The sequence below is a fragment of the Megalobrama amblycephala genome, linkage group LG20 (genome assembly GCF_018812025.1).
Source record: "Megalobrama amblycephala isolate DHTTF-2021 linkage group LG20, ASM1881202v1, whole genome shotgun sequence".
Lineage (NCBI taxonomy): Eukaryota > Metazoa > Chordata > Actinopteri > Cypriniformes > Xenocyprididae > Megalobrama > Megalobrama amblycephala.
Genome location: NC_063063.1, coordinates 25,896,400 through 25,917,357, shown reverse-complemented (window position 1 = coordinate 25,917,357; position 20,958 = coordinate 25,896,400). Strand labels below are relative to the sequence as shown.

The window sequence follows — 20,958 nt, the reverse complement described above, 5'->3', positions numbered from 1 at the left end:
TTTTAGTACATTAATGGATCTTGAGAGAGGAAATGTCATTGCTGGCTACGGAGGCCTCACTGAGTCATCGGATTTCAGCAAAAATATCTTAATTTGTGTTCCAAAAATTAACGAAGGTCTTATGGGTGTGGAACAGCATGAGGGTGAGTAATAAATGACAGAATTTTCATTTTTGGGTGAACTAACCCTTTAAGGCGACCTTTATTTTAGAACGTTTCCTTTTATTGTTTCCATGAAAACGTGTCATGCTTGTCACGTGACACACCGCAGCCACACTGTATGACAGATGTACTGTAGCCTTTTGCTTTTCTCACCATGTCATCAACTATCTGATATTCCGATTCTCAAATATGTACAAGTGAGTGTTTTGTTATTTAAAATCTATATCATGATTTTGATGTTAATCTATAACGCAAGATGGGCGCCGTCTTGTTTGTTTGTGCCTTGTTCATTTGAGTTCAGACTCAGAGAGTCCTGTCAGTTGGATTTATAGGCTACAGCACATGAATTCATCCATTTGTACTGAAATACATGTGGCCAGTGAACTAGGAGAAGAATAGAGTGAGTGAGTGTTAAATAATTACTTATTTCTTGGGCTTCACTTTTTGACTTTCTTTGTGTCTTGGGATTTTTCTATTGCACATCATGTACCTACCTAGACAAAACAAGAAGTAGTAGTCCTTGGACACACTGACACTCTCACACGCAAACAGAAGTTGAAGACACACACACATTTACGCACATACATTTCTTATTTGTTATTATATTTTGTTTGTTATTATTTATTATCAATGACTAAGAAATAGTCCTTGATACATGGTAAGGTTTGATTCTTAAGGATGAATGGATGCTCAAGCCATCCTGGAGATTGTTGTTTGACCTATGCCTATAAACATGACCCTTCTTCCTGAATAAATTGAGAATGCTTTGTACCGCACTTGATCTGTGAGTGCGTCACTCTCCCGAGATCTCGCACTGCTGCTATCACACATCACAGGGGTTGAGGCGCCTGTTTCTAAACTGATGACTGAGACTACAAATATTCTACCTATGATTTGAAATTTTATTTTAACAGTGAGCTTTATAGTTACTTACACACTGTGTATCTGATTTGAATAAACGTTGGAAAATTCCATTTGAATGGATTGTTATTGCTGCTTCCATAGACATAAGTGTGTATTTCATAGACCCTTTTCACAGACTGTGGTGACGTGTTTTAACAGTCATCTATATCGTAAAAAAGTTTTTTTTATATTTTCATTTTTAAAAAAACGTATGCACATTTATAACACTATACTTAGTATTATATTACCTTTGCATCAAATTACAAAAAATTAGTTAAAGGATTAGTCCACTTTTAAATACACTTTTCCTGATAAATTTACTCACCCCCATGTCATCCAAGATGTTCATGACTTTCTTTCGTCAGTCGAAAAGAAATGAAGGTTTTTGAGGAAAACATTCCAGGATTATTCTCCTTACAGTGGATTTCAATGGCTACCAACAGATTGAAGGTCAAAATTACAGTTTCAGTGCAGCTTCTAGGGCTTTAAATCGATCGGTCATTTTCGAAAAAAATACAACCGTTTATGCTTTATAAACAAAATATCGCCTTGAACGTACTTTCCGCTTCCGCATTCTTCATAACGCTTACGCTGAATGTCCTACGCCTTCCCTATTCAAGTTACGGAAAAAAACGAAACTGGCGCCGCGTTCGTTCCGTAAGTAGAGTTTCGTCGACTGACGAAAGAAAGACATGAACATCTTGGATGACATGGGGGTGAGTAAATTTATCAGAAAAAGTGTATTTAAAAGTGGACTAATCCTTTAACGCTGCTGTGAGGGTGTTTCTAATACAGCAGCTATGGGAGTGACACTAAAAATGACATCTTTCTCTCTTCTGACTGCCATTATCAATCGCTTTCTATTTTTTCCCTCTTTTTGAAAATTGTGAAAACACTGTTGTGGAGTTTTTCTTTTGCTCTTTGAGCAAATGGAAACACAAAAAAATATATTTAATGTATTCTCTAATTCACCGCTATAGAATTTTACCCAACTATGACGACTTCCGCTTCTGAGAAGCTCGTCGTGACATGTGACACCACAGGATCAGTCAGCCGAGCTTGTTAACTTGCAAATCGGGCTTAAATCGGCTTAAAATCCTCTAGTGTAAACTTGGCAGTCTATCTGACATATTTTCTTTTAAATGAGCATTTCTTACGAGGCTCCTATGTTTAGGTTCAGTATTTCACTTTAATGGCAATGAAAAGGTTATTAGTCAGTTATTGAAATGCCTTATTTTCAAAAATGTCACTTCATTGGTATTTAACAAATTTGACTGTCTGACAGTCCATGTGTGCTTTTTTCGCAAAAACCTCTAAGTCCACCTCTTTGGACAACAAGACATAGTAAAACATCCGTTTCTGCCAGTTTTACAGCAGCAAAATGAAAAAAAAAAAAAAATGCTACTCGTGTAATCCTGTCATTGCCACTGTAACAATGGACTAAACATGATAAAAACTTGCAGCCTGGCAATTGAAAGCCGGCTCATATGCACACCGTCATTCATCTTGAAATCATATGATTCGATTTGCGTCCTCCGATTGGTTCTTCTATGGACTTAGAGGCTTTTGCTGACAAAGGGAAGTGACGTTTAGCGGTTTCTGCCAAAGAACCGGTATTTCTGGATGGGCTGATGCTGGGATTTGATGAACGTATACTATGTGCGGAGAGCATTTGCTCATTATCATTATCTCATTTTTGATGGAGGCCTGGCCCTGTTTGCATCTGAACTCTTCATATATATTCTTTTCTATCATATTTATCTTTATCACATAGTGTAAATGAGACTTTATACATGAAAATGTACAGTGGTCTTTAAATTTCAGGAAGGGGGTCCCTTTCAGGGGGATTAGCATATAAAAAATTGCATACAAACCCAGTTTAAATGGGCACTTACAGAACTAATACAGTAGATTTTGTATCACATGACTGTTTCAGTAAGTTTGTGTATTCTTAAACTATAGTGGTAAATTTTGCTTTTGTTAAAGAGCATTGTTCAAAACATCTTTTATGTTCAAAGGAAGAAAGTAAGTAGTGAGGGTTTGTAAAAACATGAGGGTGAGTAAATGATGACAGAATTTTCATTTTGGGTGAACTTGCTCATATAATAGAGGGTGCGGTTGCGGACACAAGAGGGATTTGCTCCTTTGTTTGGAGACTAGAGCAATAATCAGCCTAGCTTATTCTACTTTTAAGATCTTATTTCCAGGAACCACTGCTTGCCTTGCCTTGCCTTGTTTGGATTGAACCAAGTTCCAACTGGTTTCAGATCTGACCACAAGGGTATTGAGAGAGAGACAGACAGAAATGGAGAAATAGAGATGCGGCATACTCTTCATTCTCTGACAGGGTGGATGGGTACGGCCTTGACAGTGATCTTGCCCTAGCATTTCCATGGTCAGTGGTTTTTCTATTTCCATTACCCACTGAAACAGTGTTGTTTTTGTCCTCTCTTATGTGGAAATGAGACTAGGTTCGCTAAACAGGCTTCATAAAGTAGAAAACATCAACCGTATGTGGGAAAACACCATGTCATCATGCATGAAGGTTTAATGAAGAAGCCTGAGTTGTGTTTACAATGTGTGTCCAGAGGTCCAGAAGCTCCATCTGGAAATGCTATGCTTTTCTCATTGTTTGTATTTCTCAGTATACACTCTATATCTTTATGTCTGTGTTTGCACAAGTGTCTTTGTGTGCTTTTCCCCCTCGTTCTAGATCACATTTCTTTGCTTCTGCGGTTTGTCTGCGAGAGCTCTCGTAGGGACTGTGAGATCGAAGTTGATACCGAAAATAGCTTAAAATAACCCATCAAAAGACAGGACACGGAGTAGAGATATTTGGATGAAAAGGCAGGAAATTAGAGGAGAGGAGAGTGGAAAATAGTGTGAGGATCTGACACCAGAGACTTTTGGTCTAGTTAAGGAGTAAAAAAAAAGTGTACATCATTAGGGTATCACTGGGAAATTGTACAAAAGGGGGATGGAGAAGGACGGTAGGGGTCAGGAGGTCTTGACGAAATAGGACTAAGCGTCCAGACTGTGAGTCAGGTAGGAGTCTGTCATCGCAGAACATCAGGTTACATAAATTGTCTTTTCATGCTGCACACGTATTGCTCTTGTCTCAGTTACAATAGGTTGTACATGTACACATTTGCTGATACTTAAAGTAATATATATGTAAATGTAGCCAATTGTGTGCAGTACCCATTTTGTCTTTGGTTGTGCCTCAATGTCTTTGTGTTACGTAAACATAAAAATAGAGGAGTATCTAGGGTAAATGTAAACATTTATTGTTCGAAGGTTGCACTCAGGAAGCAAAATTGTGTAGAAGTAGGGTGAATAAAGGTAAATTAGGGCACTTTTGTTGTTGAGATAAATGGAAAAGGGTCTCAATTTATTTGTATTCACCCTCTAATTATACTTCTAGACAACTCTGAAACTATCTATCATCCTGAAAGGGGTTTGAGGTTATTGTATATTGAGTTATTGTATCATACTGAAGGGGTTTATTTTGTAATAATAACCGGCTCACTATACATTATCTGGCTTATTATATGGAAACTTACACCAATAAATAAATAGATACAATTATTTGTAGAAAACTGGGACAACGTTGAGTTATGACAATAGAGTTCAACAGTGGCCATCCATTTTTTTTTTGCTATTTTTCCTATTCATTTATCCCATAGGGATTTTTAAAAAGTCTTTGTTATAAGTTATAAACAATGAACCAATCCAAACAGCTAAAAGATAAATCGCAAGACTACAAAATTTGACGTCGCGTCAGTTACGTTTTTTTCGTAAGTTGAATATGGAAGGCGTAGGATATAGCATAAACGCTTTGAACTGCGAGAGGTGTTATCTTACTAAGTTGAATATGGAAGATGGTCTGTCAGAAGCTAGATATTTAACTTTATATCTTGTTAAACATGGGTATTTTTCTTACACAAATGCATCTCTTCGCTTCAGAAGGCCTTTATTAACCGTGTGGAGTACATTTATGATACTCGTTGGTCCCACTCACTGCCATTATAAATCTTGGACGCATCAGGATATTTATTAATGTAACTCCGATTGTGTTCATCAGAAAGAAGAAAGTCATATACACCAACGGTATTTTCATTTTAAAGTGAGCTAATCATTTATAACAAGTAGTTTGAAAGGAGGCTGAATCTATAATGTCATTTGCATATTTGCAGTGCTTCATGAGGGTGCTAAAAAGATCTATTGGAGCGATTTGCTTGTTTCGATCCTCTGATTGGAGATTTCATTGCTGAATCATAGGTGATGTAGTTTTCCACTATGAATTCCTCTGTTAAACATATTTTAAAAATAAGTTGAAATAATGCAGACTGATGGCTTCAACAAGAGCATATGCCATTGATTACGAACCTTGTAGATCACAGGAGGTTTATCGATAATGGTTTATAAGTTATCATTAAAAAAGAAATCCCCATTGGAGAAAATGAATGGGATATTTACTTTCAGACTGTTGCAGGATAATCCAGGATAATGCTGTTTTTTGGAACTTGGTAGTTCAACCAAACTGGACCAGTTAGATACCATCTAATATATCTAATATATATCTATAAAGCCTGGTTTCTCCCAAGGTTTTTTTTCTCCATTTTAACACCTATTTGCCACTTGTTTGCCACCTGATGTCACCTGTTGGAGTTTGGGTTCCTTGCCGCTGTTGCCTTTGGCTTGCTTAGTTGGGGACACTTGACATTTGACTTGACATTTGATATTCAACAGTATTCTTGACATTTATTCAACAGTGCTTTGATCTGCCTGCATTGACACTATTCTTTAAGAGCTGCTGTGCAGCCAAAATTTATGTACCAGTTATCAATGTAAAGCTGCTTTGACACAATCTGAATTGTAAAAAGCGCTATATAAATAAAGGTGACTTGACTTGACTAAAACACAGCTTCCAACCTAAGATAGTTTACCAAAAGATGGAAATTTGGTCATCATTTACTCGCCCTCATGTCATTCAAAACCTGCATGAAATATTTTCTTCTGTGGAACACTAAAGAAGATATTTGGAAGCAATGTGTTTTTGTGCATACAATGAAAGTCAATGAAATCCAATGTTCTTTTAGCCGCACTGACTTTCCTTGTATGAACAAAAACAGTAAAATATCGTAAAGTCAAAAAGGTTTGGAACAACATGAGGGTGAGTAAATGATGACAGAGTGTTCATTTTCCAGTGAACCATCCCTCTAAGATAGCTTTTCCAACAAGAAAAATCTGTTATACATACACAACCTCCATTCTCCAACACACAAATTGGCCTACAACAACCAATTAACAAAGCTACATGTTTATTCTAAATGCACATGCAGCTTAGCAAGACATTAATGCAGAAAGTCACGCTACACTAGCTTGTGTTCCCCCTCTGCTGCTTTAAACATGATTAACATAGTTAAATGGACAATGACCGCTGTGCAAATGGCGCTCAATAACATTTAATTCATCGTAATTATTGAGGAGAATGCGGACATCATCATTAGCATCAGAAAGGCATTTGGATTATTAGCATTGTTATTAGCATCAGGGGCGATTGAACTTGTATTTGTGTTTTGTCAGTATGGTGTCATGGAAGGAGGTTGCATGTGAATAATATGCATTTTTATAACCTTATGCTGTTCATTTACTTCTCAGTGTTGTGTTTGCTTTCTTGCCGCCTGATCACAGAATTCATCTGACTCATAATGGTTGAATTCAGCCTCTTGGTGTGTGTGTGTGTGTGTTAGGTGCATGCGCTTTGATCTATCCACACACAGATTATCCACGGGGAGAGAATGTATATGCGGCGCTTCCACACAGGCATAATTAAATCGTGTGGATCCTGTAATTGCTGCTTTTAAACAGAACTAGATTAGCAAAGATTTCTCACAGGAATGTTTGCCTAGCGGCACAGGAGAAAATATAATTCCCATGCAACCGTGTGAGTGGCATGCTGAATACCGAAAACGGTCTTAGAGTCTCTCTCCGGCTGAGCTTAAATGCACTGAAGCAGGCGACAAAAACCGTTTGCATGTTTTTGCTCCACGGTGTTGTGAAAGACACAGCTGTCATCTCTAGAAAGTGCAGCAGTCGTCATGGCCGTCCAGTTTATCTGTGCGTTTCAAGAGAAGAATGTCATCTCAGTGTTGTCTTGAAAGTCCTATTTGCATCGCACCGAATTAACAGTCATCAGTGTCCTCAAACATAACTGGCATTCAAAGAATATTCAGTATAGATGATTCTACAACATTGTGATCTATAGTGCCTTATATACAGTAACTAAATTATTTAGGAGAAGAAATAATTTAATTTCAATGTGATTTAAATGTATTGAGTTTGCGAAAAGTATTTGCATTAAAATCTACATACTTTGACTGGATTATTATTATCAGCTATATATGAACACTGAAGCTGTTTACTGAAAGGGTGGTTATTTCAAATGAAATTAGAATCATTAAATGTAATATTACTAATATGAGTAAAAAGTCATTTCAAACGGGCTTTTTACTTTTGCATTTTATATCTTGTTCGACAATCTTTTAAAGAGTAAATGTTTAAAAAGAAAAAACGAAATAACTTGTAAACTTCAGGGAAAATGACATTCCCTCACATCAGGAAACCTGTTTTTAATTAATTTTTAATTGATTGAGCTGCTGGTGGAGTCTTTGAAGTTCTGAAAGCAGCTGGGGGTGACTGAATCATTTTTGGGGTAATAAAAAATAAAAAATAAAACTGTTTGTTTTGATGGTTCGGAGAACCAAAGAACCCCAAAAAATAAAATAAAAGATTTGTAAATATGTTCATGGATACTCCAAGATTTGAGTTTGCAGCGAGTGCGTGACTGAAACTAGTACATGGTAGATTGAACTAGCTCCTTCTGAGCCGTTTGATATTCCTGACACGTAGTTTCATGTTACAACAGAGCAGTGTAGACTTTGTGTAGGGTCTGTTTATGATTTACACTTAAAAAAAAAAAAAAAGGTTAGAAAAGGAGGTGTTTCACAATGATGCCATAGAAAAAACATTTTGTGTGAAGAACATTTTAATAATCTAAAGAACTCAATTCCACCTTTACTGCAATGGAAAGGGTCCATGGATGTTATGGATTTTTAAGAGTTAAGGCCCATTCACACCAAGGATGATAACTGTAAAGATAAGTATATAGTCAGTGTTGGGGAAAGTTACTTTTAAAAGTAATGCATTACAATATTGCATTACTCCCTTAAAAAAAAAAGTTAATTATGTTAGTTTCTTTTTATTTTTGCGTTACTTTTTCTTACTTGTGCTGGGATTGCTTGTTTATTTTTTAATAACAATCAAAAAAAGTTCTATTTTTGGCAAATGTTAAGGCCCTTTCGAATCAAAAGTGAAATGAATAAGATTCAGGCTGAAGGAAATGCATATTTACACCTGTACAGTAGAGGGCGCAGCTCAAACAAACCTTTCAGCTGTGCTGCCTTTCTGGATTAAAGAAGAATAGGATACAGTTCAACACTCTTATTTCTAAATCTAATATAAAGTATTTTTTGCTTATTAGTATGATTGAATTGAATTACTGAAGGTCAGCAGCAAAGACATTGAGTGCGTTTACATGCACGTTCTTAACCAGATTATGCTAAATAAGCCAACAACGAACGTGGTCATGTAACCCGTTTTCTTTTATCGGAGTAAGGTCATAAACGGCTTAAGCATAAACCAGTCGGAACAGGTAGTTTTTTGCCTCTTACCCCGATTTTGCATTGCATGTAAACTCATTAACCTGCTTTCTGTCGACTTATTGAAGTGCGCATGTCATACATAACAGAAACACATCCAGACAGAGCGAGCGTTTTGCAGGAAAGGAAGAAGGAAATATCACAAACAAAGACTCTTTCAAGACCCAGAAAATTGTAAAAATGTGTTCTCATCTCTCGTGCAGCAGAAGTGGTTCAGTCAAAACGCTGCATCTGTAACTGCATGAGAGAATAATATATGAGCCGTAAGTTTCTCGCTGACGCTGAGTCAGATACGCAAATTATTATTTTTGACATCACTACAGCGAAATAACCCGATTTATTAATAAAGTCATGTAAACACAGTTTACTTGCGTTGTCAGTTTACTGGGCTGGTTATTTCAATAAACTGATATTTGTGAGTTATCAGGTTACTGGTGTGCATGTAAACATGCTCATTGTTTAATAATAAAGTGAGATTAAATACATAAAGTATATTTGTGTAATTTAATATAGTTAATTATTACAGGTTCGCTTAAAATTGCATTTTCCTTTTTTTTATTCATTTTGAGGAATACTGAATGTTTTCGTGCAAGTGCGAAAAGTAAATGTTCACATTTAGTCTAGAACTACAATAACCATCATGTTCACACAACACTTCTGCACTTTATTTCTCTCAACATGGGGACAGGAGAAATCAGTGTAACTTGCATTACTTTATTATTTGAAAAAGTAACTTTGATATTTTGTTGTAAATTGAAAAAGTAATGCATTACTAGTTACTTGGAAAAAGTAATCTGATTACGTAACTCAAGTTACTTGTAATGTGTTACCCCCAACACTGTATATAGTTCTAAAAATCATTTCAAATATAAAAGAATAGCAGAATCCACACCACAGCTATAACGGTTACGGCAAATTTTTTATTTTTTTTCCCAGCTGATGAACAATAAAAACATTGACAGCCAATCAGAATCCCTCTTATTCAGCTCAAGCATTTAAAGTGGCAGATGACAAAATAATTCCATAAGAAAGTTTATCCTCATTATGTAACATTATTTAACCAGCTCTTATGTCCATAGTGAAATCAGAAGAGAAATGTTGCTCCACGTTTGCCTTCACACCGAAGGAACATCAACAGACCTAACTGTTACTTCTTGACAGCTATATTTTGAAGCTAAACAACATCTACACGGCAGGACTAACAGTCCTTGATTTTTTTCCTGTGTGACTGAAGCGTGACAGATGTCGTAAATTAGAGTAGTGTCAACATATGGGTTGTGCAGCGTATTTCAACAGTTTTTGGCGTCTTTTGTGCTATAGTTGGCATTTAAATGCGTGAATGTCTGTGCCTCGCGGGGACCGCTACATGCTAAAGGTTACCTGTCTTCTCCACACATCTCTTTTTCTTCATTTCCTGCTGTAATTTTATGTTGCTTTTTTCTTGTGTATAGCAGTTTCTCGCCCTGTTGTGGTTTCTTGACTTTCACAAGCAGAAATGCAGTCTGTTCTTCTGCCTCGTGTTTGGCTCCGGGCGACGGCTCTGAAGCTCATGCTAACGCTCACTCCTTTCAGGCTGAATCTTCTTGTTTATGGGGCAGAGATTATGTATTGTCATGAGTTTGGCTCTCTCCAGCTTTGAGGGAAATTGGCAACATGTTGTGAGGCCAACTGAGGTTATTTCCCATAAGCGCACAGGCATCTGAATGCTGTCAGCCCATGATATGAGCTGTTCACCATCTTTCACAATGCCAAGGACACTTCGGCATACAAAATCAATAAAAGCACTTGAGATTCTGTATGGACTATAGCCTTATATGCTTTACCTCTGTATTTTGCACGAAACTTATAAGGTTTTCCATCCATCCATCCAAAAGTGCATCCCTCACAAAAAAAAGTTTTAAAATTTGAAAGTGCCAACCATTTGAAAGTACAACCCTTGTTTGTAGGGGTACATTGATAGATGCACTGAAGATAGGCAGACTGTTTGGTTTGATCTTTAATCCGCTTATTGGGATGAATATTACCATTTTACCCTTCAATTTATTAGCAGATGTATTTATCAACTCGTATAAATACTGTCAATTTCTTCTTCCATACGTCGCTCCATTTCTCATTCCTCAGCCCCCAACTATTTACTAATTAGGATCTAATTACCCAGGCAAGTGTAAACAATCATGGCAGATGGTGTAAATCTTCTAGATTAATGCTAATGACCTTGAATTCTGATATGTTGAAGTGTATACTTTACTTTGCTTTCCTCCTTTAATTATTCGGCCTAGTTTTGGAATGTCACCATGTTGTTTTCAAACAACCTTAGACAAGTATGAGTCTGGTCTTTTCTGGGTCTCGCTGTCTGGTCTGTTTGTGTGTGTTCTTCTACTTGTTTACTAATTGGATTAGCATTGCAGATGGTCTTACCTTTGTGCAGAGTGTTCTGTACGAAAGATCCAATGTGTAAATGTTGCTTTCTCTCTCCGGAGGAGCTGTCTTTTTTTTTTTTTTGCACTCTTTTCTCCAAGTGTCTGCGCATGCAGCCTGTTGTATCTGTCTCAAGGTTTTCCACTATAGATAAACCCCATTGCTGTGAATAAACAAAGTCTCTGAATAGCTTGCAGTCAATTTTAAGTGTCCATTAGTGAGGAATAAACGCTGTTACCGCCAACGAGTCCTATACAGCTTTTAATCATGTTATAGATTTGCTCTCAAACATATAGGGGTTAATATGGGGATTTTAGACTTGATGGAACCAAAAATCTGGTGAGAACTCTGGTGCCCTGAACTATTTTATATACAATGCACACATAGTTCAGTCATGAAACTCTAGATGGCGCAGGCTGATGAGTCCTTAACACAAGCTGATGATAATTACAGCATTAACTACTTGGCCCAAGCTGATTGGTCCATGTCACTTCTGCAGCCAATGAGCTTGTTGCTCACATATTTAAATGGCTGGTTACATTCACTATAGCAGTTTGCAGCATGCTTCAGAGTTCCTCTAAAACCCTCCACCTTCCCCAGCTCCACCTGTATAGATCTGCTATGGGTTATTAATATATGCTATTTGTGCAGCAGCAGCGTATCGGTATATGTATTGGCAGCAGCAAGTTCCTGTACTTCATATCCATTACTGAGAGTTGTCATGATTGAAATATTATGATATTTATGTTTCATTTATAATAAGTGTTCTTATTAATTATACTTTAATTACTATTACTTTTTTTATTACTTTTTTAGTTTAATTCGTAATCATTTTTTTTCAATATATATATTGCAATTTTGGGTTCATTTATTTTTGTTTCTGTTTTAGTTTTTTATTTTGTTAATGTTGTTGCTTAACTTAAATGAATATCAGTTAAGGCAAATATCTAATTTTATGTTTTATTTTATATTTTTTATACTGTATTTTAGCTTAATGAATAATGAAAAAAAATGTTTTTAATAGTTTGTTTTAAAAATTCATTTTCACATTATGTAATGCACAATATAATGTGATACAGAGCACTTTTAGAGCTTTTTATATCTCCCATCCTCATTCTTTTTTTTTTCTTTTTTCTTTTTTGAATGGAAAAGCAAAGAATGAATAATCATCTTTTGTGTTTCTTGGATGGCATTATATTAGGAGTTTATTCATTTAATAAATGTCCTTGGACAGAAACATGCAAAAACTATTGTTTTGTTCCCTATTTTGTTTTTAAACAATAGTTGAGTTAAAGGTTCCCTAGAATTAAAAATTGAATTTATCTTGGCATAGTTAAATAACAACAGTTCAGTACATGGAAATGACATACAGTGAGTCTCAAACACCGTTGTTTCCTCCTTCTTATATAAATCTCATTTGTTTAAAAGACCTCCGACAAAAGGGCGAATCTCAACATAACACCTGACTGTTACATAACAGTCAGGGTGTACGCCCCCAATATTTGCATATGCCAGCTCATGTTCAAGCATTAGACAAGGACATGATGTCTATATCTGTGCACAGCTGAATCATCAGACTAGGTAAGCAAGCAAGAACAACAGCGAAAAATGGCAGATGGAGCGATAATAACTGACATGATCCATGATATCATGATATTTTTAGTGATATTTGTAAATTGTCTTTCTAAATGTTTCGTTAGCATGTTACTAATGTACTGTTAAATGTGGTTAAAGTTACCATCGTTTCTTACTGTATTCACGGAGACAAGAGAGCCGTCGCTATTTTCATTTTTAACACTTGCAGTCTGTATAATTCATAAACACAACTTCATTCTTTATAAATCTCTCCAACAGTGTGTAATGTTAGCTTTAGCCACGGAGCACTATCAAACTCATTCAGAATCAAATGTAAACATCCAAATAAATACCATACTTACGCGATTAGACATGTTGCATGACGAACACTTTGTAAAGATTCATTTTGAGGGTTATATTAGCTGTGTAAAATCGGCTCATATTTAATTATGCCCCAAAATAGGCAGTTAAAAAAATTAATAAAAAAAAATCTATGGGGTATTTTGAGCTGAAACTTTACAGACACATTCAGGGGACACCTTAGACTATATTTTAAAAAGACGTTCTACGGCACCTTTAAACAAACCTACCCAGCAGGTTGGGCAAACATTTAACCCAACCACTGGGTTAAAACAACCCATTCGCTGGGTTTGTCCATTTTCAGCCCAACTTGGGTTGTTTTTAACCCATTGTTTTTTATAATGATTTTTTTTTTTTTTTTATAATCGCAAACCAGCTGCTTGTCGTTATTTCCCAGTGTATATTCGGTTTCATTTGGAAAATCGGTCACATGCAGAGAGAAAGAACAGGTGTAGAGACAGACAGACAGACACAAAGGGTGCTTAAAGGGTGAATACTAATGGCGTCTCTGGCAGTGCTTCTCAGGTGCTCGTAACTAACAGAGGAGGCCAGCTGCCCTCCGCTCCTGTCTTTCTGAATTAATATCTTCATTTGTTGGCTCATTGACGACATTAATTGTTTTCCAGTCGCTTTATCAGTGGACCGCAAATCATCCAAGAGAAAGTAAGTGGTTCGGTGTCACTCTTGGGTCATAATCTCCCTCTCTCTCCTTCTCTGTTCTCTCACCCTTTCTTTCCTCTGTGCATTCATCCTTCTCAACAATTGATCATCCTGTTCTCTCCCTCTCACCTTTTTTTTTCTTTCACCCTTCCACCAAAGCTGAAAACTAACACTGCAAGTTTCTCCAGCCTTCCTATATATAGGCCGTTCACCACCCTTGGACTCCATTAACGGTTTCCCAGCATGCTCATCGATGCTTAGACACTTAACCTCAATAGAGAGTTAAAGCAGTGTTTTGCAAACTTTTTTCTAGTGTACCTTCACAGCCCCATCAGGCATTCTTTTTTTTAAATCATACAGGATATCATTTAGCATTATCGTTAAAATAAGAAAGCAAAATCAAAATGTGTATAAGAATATGAGAATCACTGATTGACATGCTCATTTACTTTCTGAATAATGGTGCTCTGTAGTTTTCTTGTTGGTATCGTCCATCTTGTTCCATCTTCATCAAGTGTGGCATTCATCCTGCCAGGTGTGCATGGGCGTCACATTTGCCTTGTATCTACGTCCCAGAACATCTGTTTCTCTCCAGTCATGTCACTGTGATGTTCTTGCCACCGTCCCTTCCAGGAGGAAGCGCTTCTTTGAATTCACACTCTCTGTGTACTGAAAAAGGCTACCAGCTCATTAAGCTGATGGATCAGGATTGCCATAAAAGCCCTGAATGTACCTGTTTATTTAGATAGCATTAGCTACATTTACAGTATGGACACTTTTTGTTTCAATTGGAATGAAATCATTCCAATTAACAAATCTGAACATAGTGCTTACATGAACACTAAATAAGTGATCGGGTTGCTTCAAATCACATTTGATATATAAATATCAGGCTCAATCCAGATTCATTGTATCGTGAATCGAGAATCAATGTATTGTCCCAGCCCTAGTGATAAACTTTGGAGCATGCACTAGCATATACTGATAAAAATGACACCTTGGATGCATTAGAAGTCACTTTTTATAATAAAAGCATCTGCCAGATGTGTGAATGAAAAAGGATGAAGCTGGTTGCTGTGGCATCCAAAACACAGCAATGGCTTGTGACCCTTCATGCTGGTGATTTTGCGCAGGGCCTGTATGAAGTATTTTTCATGTCACAAAGTGATGATGAATTTCCCTTTCATAGTCTGAGTTTAGACATTTATTGAACATCTGTTCAAGTTTGGGTAAGTTCAGACGGGGCTCTACTGTTACACTGAGCTGAGAAATGTTGCCAAAAGAGTCTGGGAAACGAAAAAAGAAGCGTGTGACCAAAGTAGTGTGTATGTGAATACATCAGTGTTAATACAACTTTGAACAGCAATTTGTATGTGACCCAAAATCCAAAGACGCGTACCAACCTCTCTACGCCTTTCAAAGATCTCCAAGTCGTCCTCCGTCTACTCAGTCGCCTGATAGAAACCATTTTGTCCTTTGTCACAAAGAAAAACGCAGGAGCGGGCGGAATAATGCTTCTGGAAAATCCATTAGGACTTCATCTGCATCAGAAAGGCACCGAGAACAGAAAGCAATGGGTCATTCATAGGGAGAGTCCCGCTGCTTGTCTGGCTTTTAAATTTCCGGCGAAGGTTTGTGTAAGAGTTTGTGTGCAGTCGTGTGAGTCTTTATCTGTGTGTCACACCTCATGTGTGTTCAGAAAGAATTGAGACTTTTGTTCATTTCATTGTTACCTCTGTTAGTTCCCAGTCTCTGTTAGTTACCTCTGTTAGTTTCAGGTGGAGCAACCATTTTGGAAGAAACTTTCACATACTGTAGGAACAGGAAGCCATATTTTCTTCAGAATTTTGAAGTTTAACTAGCAGATTCCATGCAGATGGTGCACTCAGTTATCCATAAATTTTAATAAATGACACATCTATCTATCTATCTATCTATCTATCTATCTATCTATCTATCTATCTATCTATCTATCTATCTATCTATCTGTCGGTCGTATCATTCTATCCATCCATCGTCTATCTATCTATCTGTCAGTCGTATCATTCTATCCATCCATCCATCCAACCATCCATCCATCCATCCATCCATCCATCCATCCATCCATCCATCCATCCATCGTATATCTATCTATCTATCTATCTATCTATCTATCTATCTATCTATCTGTCTGTCGGTCTTATCTATCTATCTATCCATCTATCTATCGATCTGTCGGTCGTATCATTCTATCCATCCATCCATCGTCTATCTATCTATCTATCTATCTGTCTGTCTGTCTGTCATCGTTCTATCTATCTATCTATCTATCTATCTATCTATCTATCTATCTATCTATCTATTTTCTGTCAGTCGTATCATTCCATCCATCCATCCAACCATCCGTCCATCCATCCATCCATCCGTCCATCCATCCATCCATCCATCCATCCATCGTATATCTATCTATCTATCTATCTATCTATCTATCTATCTATCTATCTATCTATCTTTATGTCAGTCGTATCCATCCATCCATCCATCCATCCATCGTATATCTATCTATCTATCTATCTATCTGTCTGTCATCGTTCTATCTATCTATCTTTATGTCAGTCGTATCATTCTATCCATCCATCCATCATATATCTATCTATCTATCTATCTATCTATCTATCTATCTGTCTGTCTGTCTGTCTGTCTGTCATCGTTCTATCTATCTATCTTTATGTCAGTTGTATCATTCTATCCATCCATCCATCGTATATCTATCTATCTATCTATCTATCTATCTGTCTGTCTGTCTGTCTGTCTGTCTGTCTGTCATCTATCTATCTATCTATCTATCTGTCTATCTGTCTGTCTGTCTGTCATCTTTCTATCTATCTATCTATCTATCTGTCTGTCTGTCATCGTTCTATCTATCTATCTATCTATCTTTCTGTCAGTCGTATCATTCTATCCATCCATCCAACCATCCATCCATCCATCCATCCATCCATCGTATATCTATCTATCCATCTATCTATCGATCTGTCGGTCGTATCATTCTATCCATCCATCCATCGTCTATCTATCTATCTATCTATCTATCTATCTATCTATCTGTCTCTCTGTCTGTCTGTCTGTCATCGTTCTATCTATCTATCTTTCTGTCAGTCGTATCATTCCATCCATCCATCCGTCCATCCATCCATCCATCCATCGTATATCTATCTATCTATCTATCTATCTATCTATCTATCTATCTATCTATCTATCTATCTATCGTTCTATCTATCGTTCTATCTATCTATCTATCTATCTATCTATCTATCTATCTGTCTGTCATCGTTCTATCTATCTATCTTTATGTCAGTCGTATCATTCTATCCATCCATCCATCGTATATCTATCGATCTATCTATCTATCTATCTATCTATCTATCTATCTATCTATCTATCTATCTATCTATCTATCTATCTATATCTGCTGTCTGTCTTTCTGTTGGTCATATCATTCCATCCATCCATCCATCCATTATGGCATAATAATAATTTATTTATTTATTGCATTTCTAAAGCTGAAGGACACTTGAATTTTATTATTATTATTAGGATTATTATTATTATTAAAAAATAAGATATTTACTTTTTCTTGCTGGAAAAACAGTATGCTATGCAGTGGACACAATTAACGCTCATCAAAATGACCTTTTAACCTTTAGTATAAAGCAAATGCCTCCAGTATGCTCTGCTGTTGTTATGCGTGTCTTGCAGTATCATGCAGTACTACACCTTGAGGTAACTGCTGTCTGAATTCATAATATATTGTGTGTTTGTGTTTTTGTGTGTATTTAATGGCACAGGGCAAGGTGAGGGATAGCCATGACCTTCAACTGTGACAGTTGTTGAGAATATGTGCATGTGTGTGTACGTGTAGGACTAAAGCTGTCCACAAACTCAAAATGACACAGCACAAGTCTGATTTTTATTGGTCCCTCCCTATAATCTGCCACCAAGGTCAGGGATCTGAAAACCAGCATTTAATTCCACTTGCGTAATCTTAATAACTGACTCGGCCATGAACCTGCTGCATTCCTCATACATTTGTTATTCATTAAGGATCATCACATTCGAGTCCTTGACTTTACTCATTGGCCTCCCATTTCATAATCGGTGTTGTAGAGTAGTCTAGCAGGGGTCGTGAGTGGTGGTATGAACCGGCCTTACGTCATTCCAAGACAGAGCTGATCGATTGTGGTACATGATGCAAGCAGAGGTGTTTTTTGCAATGTCATTAGATGCTTGTTTAGAGGCAGTGAGGAAAAAAATCCTTGGTGTCTGGGGCATTTATCTTTCGGATAGAGAAGGCTCATCAGGAACGCAGCAGAACGCTCCTCTGTAATTTCTTCAGATACTGTGATCACACCAAGCTCTTTGGAGACTTGCTGTGGTGGCGTGTTGCTTTTTAGGTCAGTGGTCATGTTGTAGAAAATAGTATTCTCTGTGGATATGTCTGGCTGGTGTAATAACTTAGGGCTGTTTACACAGACACGTGCTTTCTATTATGTCTGTGTTGTTGTTGTTTTTTAGGATTTTTTCTATGTATATCAGGGTAATTATCATTGTGAAACTATCAAGTGAAACTATTAAAAGTAAGTGCATCAACATGTGAGTGACAAGTAAGTTTTCAAAGCAGTGCATGACATGTTTTGAGAAGTGCATGATGGATGGATAGATAGATTCATTGATTGATAGATTGATTGATTCATTGATTTTTGCTTGCACAGTTACTATTTTTACTGCCTAGTATTGCAGCAGAGATCAAGTCATGCATAACAAAGTATTTGCTGTTGGAAACCTCCCTACAACAGGAACAAAGTTATCTCACATTCACAGACAATTTTTACACTAATTCACAGCAACCTTAAAATCAAGACGACTTCAGGGAAAGATAAAAGAATCTGTAAAAGTACAGCAGTTCGCTCACAAGTTTTGCAGCTTTTTAATTGTTTTCTCACCTCCCTAGAGGTGCGTGACTAAGCAACATTTCTCCTACAGCAGCTGTTTGGCTGTCAATTTTGTCATTTTCATTAACTCCTATTTGGGTTTTCAAAGACATGAATAACTCTAAGGGGACCCTTGGATTGGGACCTAGTATTACGCAGACAATCACAATTTGCTTTGTTCTTATGTGCCGTTTAGGGGTACGTTCTACCAGGGCTCACTGAAAAACCATGCCTGTGGCGACATTGTGGAAAATGATATTATGTTGTGTCTTGCGCATTTCACGACACAATGTAAAATGTCCAGTAAGTGGTGCTAAAAGTATGTTCAGTTTTATCCAAAACAGATGAACATTAATCATTGGATGTTGTACGTATCACAGCAGTTTGGAAATGAATTGTATGTTGAGTGGCACTAAAAGTTTAACACTCTAATGCGTTTGAAAATTACGTACCACCTGTACTAAACCCTAAACATCTGAAAAACTGAAGAAACCGCGCCATTTTAGCTCGCTTCTAGAAGTCTTGGAGCTCTTTTATTGTGACACATGTTTCACTTGACTCAAATCCAAGTGCTCCGCAAGTGTAATCCTGTATCGGGTGAGGTACCGAGCAAGTTTGCTGTCAGAAAAGCCGTACATGGTGCTGGTTATGTGATACAAACATCAAAAAGAATTTGTTTTTTGTGCACTATGGTAACAGCGTTTTGAGGTCATAATATAGTATTGTGCAAGGAACCATGTGAAAATGAGTCTTTATTAATCAATTATCTGCCCTAATCATTTAGTGTGAAAATGAATAAAAGTTTTTGTTTTTTTACTGCCTCTAGAGGAGGGTTGTCAAACGTACTCATACCAAACTGGTAATAATGGAATTTTGAGTGCTGTTCTTAAAGGATTAGTTCACTTTTAAATAAACTTTTGCTGATAATTTACTCACCCCCATGTCATCCAAGATGTCCATGTCTTTCTTTCTTCAGTCAAAAAGAAATTAAGGTTTTTGATGTAAACATTCTAGGATTTTTCTCCATATCATTCATTTCAATGGGCACCAAACGGTTGAAGGTCCAAATGGCAGCTTCACTGCAGCTTCAAAGGGCTTTAAACAGACGATACCAGACGATGAATAAGGGTCTTATCTAGCGAAACGATTGGTCATTTAAAAAAAAAAAAAATTAAAAGTTTAAGTTTTATAAGCACAAATGCTGGCTTTGCTCTTTTCTCCGATGCGCGTTCGTGACGTCACGTAATACGCAATTACGTTGAAAAGGTCACGGTTGACGTAGGCGTAACAACCACAGTTTCATTCGCTCAGGATTGTGTATCCACAAGTTTCCTACGCCCCATGAGGCCTTGCGTCAAACGTGGGAGTGTCTTCCGGTTCGATGTAAACAAGCTGGAGTGACACTCATTCATTCACCAGTTGACAGTCATTCAAGATTTAACGATCCAAACTTGCGAACGTTTGTTTTTTACTTATAGTTTTAAGATTCCAGCAACAATATTTGAACAATGTTTTACAAGAAAAAAAGTTAAAGTAATAGTAATTTATTAATTTATGTCGGGGTGCACATCAATCATGCTAAATCTAACTGAAATTTATATTGACATAAAAAGAAAACACAGACCTATTCAGTTGCGCCTGCTTCCATTTATTTACGATCACGAGAATGCACAAAACAACTCCACTAAGGCTTTTAAATCCAAAGGCTTACACATTTAGAAATATATTGATAACATACCCTATGTTTACGTCACTTTTCTGAGCCTTTCTATTAATTTTCCTCTAAATTATGCGATGATTGCAATCCGAGGACGTTTGCGCGATCTCTCCGTCTATCTATCCTGATCCTTTCAGCCAGAGCAACAGAGGGAGCTCATGAGAAGACAACGGGAGTTATGAGTTATACGAGTTAACCCGAGTGTGTGAATCTGTGAAAGATATGCATTTGTCAGGAATCAACAGGCACAGGGAAGAGACAGATAAAACATTAAACCAAATAAATACACGATTATAATCATATAAGAATTGTCTTCGTTCCTCAAGCAGTCTCTGATATTTTCCATAAACGTATTTATCGCAATGGTTAACATAAGTAAGTAGCCTTTAGCATCGCATATATGACAGTGGAAACGCGACTGGCTCTGGCACGCACGACAGGTTAGGAGTCAATATAACATCATAAGGCTT

General features: G+C 37.0%; 1 protein-coding gene across 6 annotated transcripts in view; it reads left to right on the top strand.

The window, feature by feature from the left end:
- Window positions 1-20,958, top strand: part of sdk2b (sidekick cell adhesion molecule 2b) — a 397,130-nt gene that overhangs the window by 229,874 nt on the left and 146,298 nt on the right. The gene's annotated exons all lie outside the window — the stretch shown is intronic.